This window comes from Schistocerca cancellata, chromosome 9 (genome assembly GCF_023864275.1).
Source record: "Schistocerca cancellata isolate TAMUIC-IGC-003103 chromosome 9, iqSchCanc2.1, whole genome shotgun sequence".
NCBI classification, from domain to species: domain Eukaryota; kingdom Metazoa; phylum Arthropoda; class Insecta; order Orthoptera; family Acrididae; genus Schistocerca; species Schistocerca cancellata.
Genome location: NC_064634.1, coordinates 149202815 through 149215791, shown reverse-complemented (window position 1 = coordinate 149215791; position 12977 = coordinate 149202815). Strand labels below are relative to the sequence as shown.

At 44.2% G+C, this 12977-nt stretch overlaps 1 protein-coding gene across 1 annotated transcript in view; it reads left to right on the top strand.

The window, feature by feature from the left end:
- The window catches only part of LOC126100947 (potassium channel subfamily K member 13), a 1039067-nt gene that overhangs the window by 212683 nt on the left and 813407 nt on the right, over nucleotides 1-12977 (top strand). The window contains exon 2 of the mRNA XM_049911608.1: nucleotides 2121-2175. The gene's annotated coding sequence lies outside the window, so the exon portion shown is untranslated. The remainder of the gene's footprint in view (nucleotides 1-2120; nucleotides 2176-12977) is intronic.

Here is a 12977-nt window from a genome sequence, read left to right as displayed (position 1 = left end):
CCATTTGAACCATTTGAACATTTTCACGCAATTTGGGTGCATAGATCCTGAGAAATCAGTACCCAGAACAACCACCTCTGGCCGTAATAACGGCCTTGATACGCCTGGGCATTGAGTCAAACACAGCTTGCTTGGATGGCGTGAACAGGTACAGCTGCCCATGCAGCTTCAACACGATACCACAGTTCATCAAGAGTAGTGACTGGCGTATTGTGATGAGCCTGTTGCTCGGCCATCATTGACCAGACGTTTTCAGTTGGTGACACATCTGGAGAATGTGCTGACCAGGGAAGCAGTCGAACATTTTACGTATCCAGAAAGGCCCGTACAGGACCTGCAACATGCGGTCGTGCATTATCCTGCTGAAATGTAAGGTTTCGCAGGGATCGAATGAAGGGTAGAGCCACGGGTCGTAACACATCTGAAATGTAACGTCCACTGTTCAAAGTGCCGCCAATGCGAACAAGAGGTGACCGAGACGTGTAACCAATGGCACCCCATACCATCACGCCGGGTGATAACGCCAGTATGGCGATGACGAATGCGCTTTCACCGCGAGGTCACCAAACACGGATGCGACCATCCTGATGCCGTAAACAGAACCTGGATTCATCCGAAAAAATGACGTTTTGCCATTCGTGCACCCATATTCGTCATCGAACTGTTTGTGCAGATGGTTGTTGTCTTGCAAACGTCCCCATCTTTTGACTCAGGGATCGAGACGTGGCTGCGCGATCCGTTACAGCCATGCGGATAAGATGCCTGTCATATCGACTGCTAGTGATACGTGGCCGTTGGGATCCAGCACGGCGTTCCGTATTACCTTCCTGAACCCACCTATTCCATATTCTGCTAACAGTCATTGGATCTCGACCAACGCGAGCAGGAATGTCGCGATACGATAAACCGCAATCCTTTATCAAAGTCGGAAACGTGATGGTACGCATTTCTCCTCCTTACACGAGGAATCACAACAACGTTTCACCAGGCAACGCCGGTCAACTGCTGTTTCTGTATGAGAAATCGGATGGAAACTTTCCTCATGTAAGCACGTTGTAGGTGTCTCCACCGGCGCCAACCTTGTGTGAATGCTCTGAAAAGCCAATCGTTTGCATATCACAGCATCTTCTTCCTGTCGGTTAAATTTCGCGTCTGTATCATGTCATCTTCGTGGTGTAGCAAGTTTAATGGCCATTAATGTGAGCAATGTCTCAACTCTCGATAGCGACAGAGTTGAGACCATTAGTGGGTATCTTTCCAATAAATACTGATTTCCCGTGGGCCCTACACGGGCCAAACATTCGTTTAGTGTGGCGGAAAAGTCGACTGGTGTGACGCTGCAAGTTCGTTGCAGGGCCCGTATTTCTCTTTGGCCCCGGCAGCAGCTCATGCTTCCCGGCCACGGCGTTACTCCAAACGCGGCCGTTTCTGCTATGGTGTTAGCGGCACCAGTGCACGGGTCAGTAATTCCTTAGTCCAGCTGCTGTTAATCTCCGCACAATGGTGTGGAATAACACAGAATGTTGCAGAGAATCTGTTACCTGTTCTTGGATGGCAGATGCAGATGTGTCGGAATTACGATGTGCCTGGTGCACAATACAGTGATCCTGCCTTGTTGTGGTCAGATGCCGTCGCCTGTAACCTTGGCGACGAATACGCCTACCCTCATGCAGTCAAACATCAACTCCCTGTCTCACCCCAATTTCCCCCAAATCTGCATACTGCATGATTTGACCAGCTGACCAAATGGAGATCGACAACTGGTCGCCTTTCAGACTCCGACATGTGATGATAACGCGATCACATAAGAGTACGCGGCATCTCCATGTCCTTTACAGCAATACTTAAGATTTCACATTGTTCACACACCATGTATGTACTACCAGCCCTGCAACAGCACTACAGATGAAAAACCTAATGCACTCTGGTGGTCATTCTAAGAGTCGCACAGAACCATAATTGTAATCAATTCCATAACCTCTAAAGGTGTGCACGTGTACGTAGTTTCATTGTCATACGACCATGTCTTCTGGATGCTATATTTTGTTTGGCAAACAATGTATAATATTTTATGATAAGTAGCTACGAAGAAAGATTATTAACAGTGTTTATTGTTGCAGGTTGGTCAGAACTGATGCAGCTAACTAATCCACCAGTAAGAAAACATCTCTAAAGGTATTCAAATTACACTTCTGTATAAAAGTTAGTAATTCATGGCAGAGATCAGAAATACTAGTGCCAGTTTAACTGCTTTAAACAAATTTGGTCACATTACTAGCTCAAAATCACTGCCTTTCTAGACTTCAATTAGCAGCCATATAAACTTACATTAATTATTACCGCTAAGGAAAAAAACCTGATGTTGTCCCTTATGTTTACCCAGCCATCTGCTATCATCTAAACTTACTAAAACCAGATCCAAGTATTACTTCCATGTCTGTGACATAGTGATAGTACTCGCATTTAAGCCGGCCGCGGTGGTCTCGCGGTTCTAGGCGCGCAGTCTCCGGAACCGCGCGACTGCTACGGTCGCAGGTTCGAATCCTGCCTCGGGCATGGATGTGTGTGATGTCCTTAGGTTAGTTAGGTTTAAGTAGTTCTAAGTTCTAGGGGACTGATGACCACAGCTGTTAAGTCCTATAGTGCTCAGAGCCATTTGAACCATTTGAACACTCATTTAAGTCCAAAGAAATATTTTGACAGAAAGGATACTTAGGAGGAAATTTGGAGGAAATTTGGACATATGTGCCCCGTATGGACGTAAAGTACCACCAGATTTCACGTTTTCGAGGTTGCAGGTTTTGATTTAGAGATGCCGGGACCCGTGATAGCTATACATAACACAACCGGGAGAAAAGAGTAAAGCATAAATCATTTTATATCCATCAGTAACCATGTGCAATATTACTGTCAAGTTAACGTTAGTCAACTGTTTTGCTTGGGCAGATGTACTGTATCTCTACTAGACATTTAAGCGGAGCGACACATTAGCTGAAAAACAACGGAGCTCGTCTCAGCATCTTATCAGACACAAATAGCATAGGACAACAAGGAGAATAACAGAGGATGTAAAGAAGAATCAAAGGAAAGTCATCCGTTTCATCACGGATTCGTATAACAACTGTGAGAGCGTTACGGAGATCTTCACTAAACTCCAGTTCTGGGACGGCAGGTATTAATATGGAGTTTGATCTCTGATTTTGTAATTTGCATAATTTGCAATGTGATTATGTGAAAAGGTTTCCGACGTGATTGTGGCCACACGACGAGAATTAAAGGACTTTGAACGCAGCGTAGCTTGAGCTTGACGAATGGGACATTCCATTTCCGCAATCGTTAGGAAATGCTGTATTCTGAGATCCACAGTGAGAAGATATGCCAAGAATATCAAATTTCAGGCATTACCTGTCACCACGGACAACGCAGTGGCCGGCGCCCTTCACTTGACAGAGAGCAGCGGCGTTTGCGTAGAAGTGTCGTTGCTAACAGACAATTATTCGCAGAAATCAATATGGGACGTACGACGAACGTATCTGTCAGGGTAGCCAAGCGAAATTTATCGTTAATGAGCTATGGCAGCAAATGACCAACTCGAGTACCTTTGCTAACAGCACGACATCGCCTTCGGCGCTCCAGGACTCGTGACGATATCAGTTGGACCCTAGACAAATAGAAAACCCTGGCCTGGTCAGACGAGTCTCGTTTTGAGCTGGGAAGAGCTGATGGATTGGTTCGAGTGTGGCGCAGACCCCACGAAGCTATGGACCCAAGTTGTGAACAAGGCACTGTGCAAGCTGGTGGTGGCACCATAATGTGTGGGCTGTGTTTACATGGAACGGAATGGGTCCCTTTCCCAACTGAAGTGATCATTGACTGGAAATCGCTGAGTTATGCTGTTTGGAGACCAATTTCAGCCATTTGTGGACTTCATGTCCTCCAACAACGGAGTTTTTATGGATGGCAACGCACCGGCAGAACATTTTGGATAAATCGAGCGAATGTTTGGGCCATCCAGATCGTCCGACATGAAAACCATGGAACATTTATGGGACATCATCGAGAGGTCAGTTCATGCCCAAGGTCCTGAACCTGCAACTCTTTTGTTATTATGGACGGGTATAGAGGGAGCATGGTTCAGTATTTCTGCAGAGAAGTTCCAACGACTTTTTGTGTCCTTGCCACGCCGAGTTGTTGCACTACGTCGGGCAAATGGAAGTCGAACAATATATTAGTCACCTCAGTGCAAGCGACTTCGACATTGGGCAGAGAATAATCATCTCGGAAACGGAAAAGCTGGTCGGCTGTTAACGGTGCAACTATCGTAAGCAAGTGTGCAGAACGGTTGCGGGATGGTGAAACGACGAGTATTGTAAGCGACAAGTTGGACGTCCACGCCTCATCGCAGAAAGTGGAGGTCGGAAGCCTGCCCGCTCTGTCATTCTGTGGCAGATCTGACGACTGAGCACAAAGCTGGTATAGGCACATGTCTTTCAATGCACAATATTCAGCTAACATGGTTAAACACGTCCCTACGTGCTCCCTCATTGCCCCAAAGACGTCGTCAGTTACAACAGTGGGCACAGGATTATGGAGACTGCACCGTGGATCAGTGGCAAACGTCACCTGGTAGGATGAATCACGTTTCACTAGGTTGATGGCCGATGCCTGCTCGTAACATACATTCCGGACGTCCCAGCCGGAGTCAGTACTACGTTTCAATGGTGTTCCAACACGCTATTAAGACGGTGGTCATAGTCTATTAGTAAGTCAGTGTACGTGTAGACGTGAATATAGAACTACAAAATCATATTACGCCAATGTGTTGCGCAATTACGTAACATACATTGTGCGCGGATACGAAGACGTTTTTTAACGTCAGCGATTTCCTTGTAACAGTCACTAGGAAATTGCCCATTTCCATTCGAATGAAACCCAGCTGTAAAACACAAATTTCAAGTAGACGTCGTGTTTCATTTCGATTTATTTTTGCACTGGCACATTAGAAACAAACTACGTGGTTTGTTTTTCTGACTGGTTTGATGCGCCCGCCATGAATTCCTCTCTTATGCTAACCGTTTCACCTCAGAGTGGCACTTGCAACCTACGTTCTCAATTATTTGCTACATGAATTCCACTCTCTGCCTCCCTCTACAGTTTTCACCCTCCACAGCTCCCTCTAGTACCATAGAGATTATTACCGCATGTCTCAACAGATGTCTAATCATCCTGTCCATTTTTCTTGTCTGTATTTGCGATGTTTTTCTTTCTTCGCTGATTCTGTAGGGTTCCCCATTTCTCACCTTACTAGTCAATCTGATTTTCAACACCCTTCTAGAGCAGCATACCTCACACTCTTCTATTCTGTTCCTGTTTTCCCACATTCTCAGAAATGTCTTCCTTAAAATAGTGCCTATTTTTGATGCTAGTAGAATTCTCTTGGCCAGAAACGCCTTCTTTGCCAATGACAATCTGCTTTTTACGCCCCCCTTGCTCCGCTCGTCATGGGATGTTTTGCTGCCTAGGTAACAGACTTCCTTGACGGTGTCTACTTCGTGATTTCCAATTCTGATGTCAAGTTTCTCACTGACCTCATTTCTGCTACTTGTTACTCTTGTCTTTCTTCCCTATACTCTCAATCCGCATTCTGTACTATTGAGACTGCTCATTCTACTCAACACATGCTGTAATTGTTCTTCACTTTCACTGAAGATAGCAATGTCATCAGCCTACGGAATACTGAACCTGACGTGGAACTGAATGAAGACTTGTGATGAAACTGAACTCAAAGGATAGTTAGTTAGCAATACGGAAATATCTAGAGAAGTTACATCGGACAAACTCCAAGTGTAGGAAGACCATGTGTTGTAGACCCAAAAGTAAATATGAAGCCTTTGGGAGGTGGAAGGGAGTCGAATTTTATCCTCTTACGTGTGCGTTCCACACGTGGTATTTAATCAATAGCAGAGATTTTTTTCTCATAAAAAAATGTTTTCCGGTTCACTGAAAACTGAATTTTTGGCGATCAAGGGACTGCTTTCCCCTGCCTGTCTACTTTTTCTATATGACAGAACCGACCACCAGTCAGATTTCCGTTACAGCAAAGTGACTATGATTCGCTTCAGCCCCACTCACGGAATGGAACTCGATGCTCGCTCTCCCCCCCCCCCCCCCCTGGACACCCCACCATCTCCATTCCTTCAGGGTTACTATCAATCACGACGTTTTCCTGCTACTTAAAATGACGTGTAAAAGAGGATCGTTTTCAGCACTTACAAGATGTGAAAAAAACCTCTGGAGGCCCTTTGGAAGAGTTAAAAAACTTTTTCGATCATTGGATGAAACACTGTGCAACGGCTAGGCTGCTGAAGTCAAATGTCACGTGACAGCTATCCTGTAACACGTGGTTTCACTCACCACAATAAGCTCCATATCTTTAGATGGCTGATCTAGGGCGACACACAGTTATTCAGCAAAAAAGTGAAAAACTTTTATAGCATAGCATGTGTAACTAGATTGTACCATATTTATTCGGAGATAAAGGAAGTTTACTTTTTGTGGTTAGGTTTCCGTATACTTGAAATTGCAACACCGCTTTTAAATCCGTATTCTAATGGAAATTACAAGTCTCTGGAACACTGATCAAGAGTTTATATTTAAAATATAGCTTTCACATATTACGTTTACATTTGTAGCTTGTACTTCAATGAACATATGACATTCTGTTAGTAAATCCCGATTGTTACACTGTTCTGCAAAATTTAAGGCCGAGATAGATAAAGTAACACAACATACTAACTATTCTGTGGAAATGAATGAAATTGCAAGGTGCCAAGGTCTCCCAGTCGGTATGAAAAGTTGTACGTTACTTGGCGTGAGGTTATCGAGAGTATAGAATCAAATGCGGCTAGCCGCACAACACGAGGTGGTTCAAGGAACGGGATAAGATAGTGCGTGTCAATCGGCGAGCAGTTACTGTGCGCCGTGGTGCTGTTCTTCATTACAGTGTGGGTAGGAGAACACTTTTGGATGAGTGCACACACGGAAGACACTTAGGTAAAAAGGAAGACAAACAGTAAGAGTGCAGCTCGTGAGTTGTTCGGTTTGCATAGTGAATGTTCCGAACCACAGGCACTGCCGACCGAAGGAAAGGAGGTGGACGATCACGATAACTACTGCGGCAGACGATCGCTACATGATGCAGCAGGCAAAAAAGGGGCCGACGTCAAATAGCAGTTGCAGTTGCAACCACATTTAAAAGGACTGCAAGGCACGCAACCTCGCCTACCACAGTGTCACGGCGGTTTCAGCGGACTGCTCTTTGCCCGACGACCAGTACGTTGTATTCCGCTGACATCCACACACGGGCGGCACCATTTGCGATGGTGCCAAGAACATAGGGAACTGGCCAACGAAAGGTGGGATCGCCTGCTGTTCGCGGATGAGAGCAGATTTAGTCTGAATTGTTACTCTGGAGGTACGCTCAAAATAGCGAGAGGTGGTAATACGCAATAAACGCGGAAACATTGTCGAACAGGATTTTGGTGGTCTGGGCGTAATGGTGTATTAATATTTGAAAACAGTACATCCACCGCCAACAGTATTGTGACACAGTGCTTCTTCCCGACATGGGTCTTTCCAGCGGTGCATTTGGCTCTGACTTCATTTTCATGGGTGACAATGCGGGACCATCCATCAATTGTGGACCGCGCTGATGCAGAAATGGAACGCCCCTCCGCAGGAACTCTTTACCAACCTTGTGGCCAGCGTGAGAGCACACGGTGTTAAGAACCATGAGCCGCCTTTCGTAACGTCCAGGGGTCCATCATAAATCGTGGTGACTTCTGCGTAATTACTTTCTTTGAAGAAAGTGTAATTTCTGTTTATCTCGTTGCATATTTCTTTGTTACATTCTGTACTATACTGTAGCAGTTCTTTGTATGTATCGTCCAAGTTTTATAGAGTTTTGTTTGTTGGCAGTGAGACATCATGTGAATGTTACTTTTGTCCTTCAGTTACGCACATTAGCGTAGTTTCTAAAGTGTCTGCATTTCAGTCTCAGTTATGTTTTTACGTTTACCAAAGTTACCACACAATCTATTACTTAGCTTCCAAGCAATCTGTGCTTAATACGCCACGTAGACTTACGACATATAGTAACAAAAGACTATTTCATTTGATGAAAGTACATGAGAACTAACATCGGTTACTTATTTAGTTTCATGTTCCATGGAACATTTTCCACAATAAATCATAATTACGTATAACGAGTCATTTTACAGTCACATCAAAAACTAATTTGTAAATATCACTACATACTGAACATTTATAAGTTTTTTCTTTACGAAACATAGAGATGCAAGTTAGTAATTTGTAACTACCATTACTACACGTTACAATAATAGAGATTCTTCTACAGATTACTTCAGCAAATGAAATATGCAAATTTGTTAACTTACAAATTTCTCTCTCCCCAAGAATTTCAATAATTCTAATTGCATATGCGGCGGAACTAAGTTGTATTGTGAGTTCCAAAATGTGCTTTCTGTAGTTTAAATTCTCATCAACCAAAATTTTGAAGTTTCCACGCTATTTATTATTTCCTCGCGTGTCTTGCACTTATTTGTATTGGTGTAGGGCCCATAGATATGCAGAACTGAGTATGTTGTAACCTTTAAAACAAAATGAGACCATTCACAGGAAACCATCCAATGATACTTTTAAGAACACTGTTCACCATTTATTCTGTTTCTGTATATATGTTTTGCTTTTATTACATTAGTAATGTCATTCGCTGGAAGAACTAATTCTGCTTCTCGTATGTTAAACGAATTGACATGAGTAACAATAACGGTCCTAAGACTGAAGCTTGGGGAAATCTGTACGTGATTTATCCGATGTTAAAATAACGTCCCCGGACTATATTGACTAAATTATCAAGTAAAATCAGATATTGTACATATGTACACTTCTGATTGTCTGTGAACTCTTTATTCTCATCGAGACACACACTGTTTTAATAGAATCACCGGAGCGACTTGATACACGACCTTACGCAACGGTGATTCTGTTGCGACCCTAGACCGTAGCCCGCCCAGTACACCTCCTGGTCCCAGAACGTGGGCACACGCGCCTCTGACTGGCTGATTCTACTGATAGGGAATGAGAGTTTTATGTGATCTCATTTATTTGGGAAAACCTCCTGGCGGACCGATCTTAAATGGAATTTGCCTTAATCACCAAAGTATTATTTTCGAAGTGCCACATAAATTACAGTTAACGATATCTTTACTCGATATAGGGACCTGCGTTAAGATATTGCTTCAGGTGTGTTTTCACGCTTTTCATTCAATCAGTGTAAGTGCGCATACACCACTTTTGCACAATGTTATTTCACACAGTCATTCTTAATTGCTCACAAATTCAAGATATGTTATTAACATACCCTTCCCTTTCTTCACGTACCCTCCCCATTAACTCCACACTCTTTCTAATATGCAAACTGTAATTTGTTTTTAACTACTTAAAATTGTTTGTATATATCCATATCTACGAAAAATACACTACAGGCCATTAAAACTGCTGCACCAAGAAGAAATGCAGATGATAAACGGGTTTTCATTGGACAAATATATTTTACTAGAATTGATATGTGATTACATTCTCAAGCAATTTGGGTGCATAGATCCCGACAAATCAGTACCCAGAACAACCACCTCTGGCCATATTAACGGCCTTGATACGCCTGGCCATTGAGTCAAACAGAGCTTCGATGGCGTGTACAGGTACAGCTGCCCATGCAGCTTCAACACGATACCACAGTTCCTCAAGAGTAGTGACTGGCTTATTGTGACGAGCCAGCTGCTCGGCCACCATTGACCAGACGTTTTCAATTGGTGAGAGATCTGGAGAATGTGCTGGTCAGGGCAGCAGTCGAACATTTTTTGCATCCAGAAAGGCCCGTGCAGGACCTGCAACATGCGGTCGTGCATTATCCTGCTGTTATGTAGGGTTTCGCAGGGATCGAATGAAGGATAGAGCCACTGGTCGTAACACATTTGAACTGCAACGTCCAGTGTCCAAAGTGCCGTCAATGCGAACAAGAGGTGACCGAGACGTGTAACCAATGGCACCCCATACCATCACGTCGGTTGATGCGCCAGTATGGCGATGACGAATACACGCTTCCAATGTGCGTTCACCGCGATATCGCCAAACACGGATGCGACCATCATGATGCTGTAAAAAGAACCTGGATTCATCCGAAAAAATGACGTTTTGCCATTCGTGCACCCAGGTACGTCGTTCAGTACACCATCGCAGGCGCTCCTGTCTGTGACGCAGCGTCAAGGGTAACTGCAGCCATGGTCCCCGAGCTGATAGTCCATGCTGCTGCTAACGTCGTCGAACTGTTCGTGCAGATGGTTGTTGTCTTGCAAATGTCCAAATCTGTTGACTCAGGGATCGAGACGTGGCTGCACGATCCGTTACAGCCATGCGGATAAGATGCCTGTCATCTCGACTGGTAGTGATACGAGGCCGTTGGGATCCAGCACGGCGTTCCGTATTACCCTCCTGAAACCACCGATTCCATATTCTGCTAACGGTCATTGGATCTCGACCAAGGCGAGCAGCAATGTCGCGATACGATCAAACGCAATCGCGATAGGCTACAATCCGACCTTTATTAAAGTCGAAAACGTAATGGTACGCATATCTCCTCCTGTCCCGAGGCATCACAACAACGTTTCACCAGGCAACGCCGGTCAACTGCTTTTTGTGTATGAGAAATCGGTTGGAAACTTTCCTCATGTCAGCACGTTGTAGGTGACGCCACCGGCGGCAACAATATGTGAATGCTCTGAAACGCTAATCATTTGCATATGACAGCATCTTCTTCCTGTCGGTTAAAATTTAAAATTTCGCGTCTGTAGCACATCATCTTCGTGGTGTTGCAATTTTAATGGCCAGTAGTGTATTAACTTGGAAATTATATGACGGCTACGCACTTTTACATAATTGCGTAGTTCAAAGTTTCCTTAATTTTGGTTCACGGAAACGGAGGAAAGTGTAGTCACACTCTGGAATATGATTTAGCTCCACCCCATATGCGCACTTGCTGCAGCACGCCAGATGATGCATTGCATAGCGTGCGGTCCAGCCACCTGCGGCCCTTCCCATACAGCACGTGCGGAGGATCAGAACTGCCCTTAAGGCTGAGCTACATATTGCCATACTACGTTTGGGGCAGGTGATTACGTGCAGCTGACAACATTTTGAAGGCGATGTAATTACATTACCTGATTGTGAGGGTCGAAGTAAGTAACAGCACAACGTAAGTCTTTCTTGGCTCCCACTTCGTATTTAAATCACAAAGTAAATAATGTCGGGAGCTCCGAGTCTTTAATCGACGACTCAAATCTGCACTAGATGATCGCACCATTATAAAATTGACTCGAAATGCAGGAACACACATAACATTCGCAAATATAATACAATCTGTATAAAAGGCACAGGTTCTGGGTATTATTCTACTTTTCTTCATATATGAAGAACTACTTCAGTCAACCGCGTCGAATATGTGAAGGGGAACTTTCTGGCTGATTACAGCTATGTGCCGAAAAGGGAGACGATATCGCAAACTTGCATTTCGCGGGCAGTGCTTGTTGGGTTACCGGAATGTATTATTACATGACGTCAATAATATCGACGTCGCCACGTACGGTTTGGCTATACACCTTGCTCCCTACCAAGACCTTTTGATGTCATCTCACGTTTCACTAAAGTTCCTCTTACAGATTCTTTGTCTCTCATCAGCAGTACTTCGACGGCCGATGTAGCAGCACTTTTCCATCATGTCCTTTGCTCAACCTACTTTTTATTTAACAACGAATATTTTGACCAGACTGATGACTTTGCTATGGGCAGTCCTCTCTCTCCTCTGTGTGCAAATTTTTGTATGAGAGACTTTGAGGAAACGACATTTGCTTTGCCAGAACTTAAACCGAGAGTATTCTGGCGATATGTAGATCACACATTTGTAGCGTGGCCTGATTGTGAAGAAGAACTGTTACGTTTCTTGCACAAGAACAAAAATTTTCCTTTTGAAATAGAGAAGGATGGTTGCTTATCGGTTTTGGACGTCTTTGTTACTAGGAGAGTGGATGGATCATTAGGGCATTGTGTTCTACGGTAAGCCCAGACATACTGTCTCCTGTCTGGAAGCGTCCAGCTGCCATCACCCTTCACAAACTACCGGCGTCCTTAGAACGTTGATACACTGGCTCATGTTGTTTCTGATGCAGACAGCCTTACAAAGGAGATAGAAAATATACAGTCGGTGTTCTAAGATAATGGTTAATCTCCACATCAGATTACTACAGCGCTAAGGAGAAACCACGTACCTTGCCGTTGGTGGGGAGGCTAGCGTGCTTCAGTGATACAGATAGCCATACCGCAGGTGCAACCACAACGGAGGGGGATCTGTTGAGAGGCCAGACAAACGTGTGGTTTCTGAACAGTAGTTGCAGGGGGCAACAGTCCGTATGATTGACTGATCTGGCCTTGTGACATTAACCGAAATGGCCTTGGCGTGCTGTTATTGCCAACGGCTGAAAACAAGGGGAAACTACGATCGAATTTTTTCCTGATGGCACGACCCTCTACTGTATGGTTAAAGGGACAAGCCCTTGAACGGACTGCATTTTATCATTATCTTCACCCTCATAGAGCAACTGATGTGTAAATGAGAGATAGCTTAAAATTCTTACACACAGTTTGGGTCATTAGTCAAAGCATTCCCAAAAAATCATTGAGATATTTATTAAATTTTGGTACTGACAGCAATATTTATAATACTATAAAAAACGGAACACTATTTCACTGCGGTACCAGTTTCTTTGGAATCTCTGACTGCACGCTTGGAAAAATAGTCAGAGCACAGACAATATTCACATAAGTGTTTTATGCCTCCAGTTTCC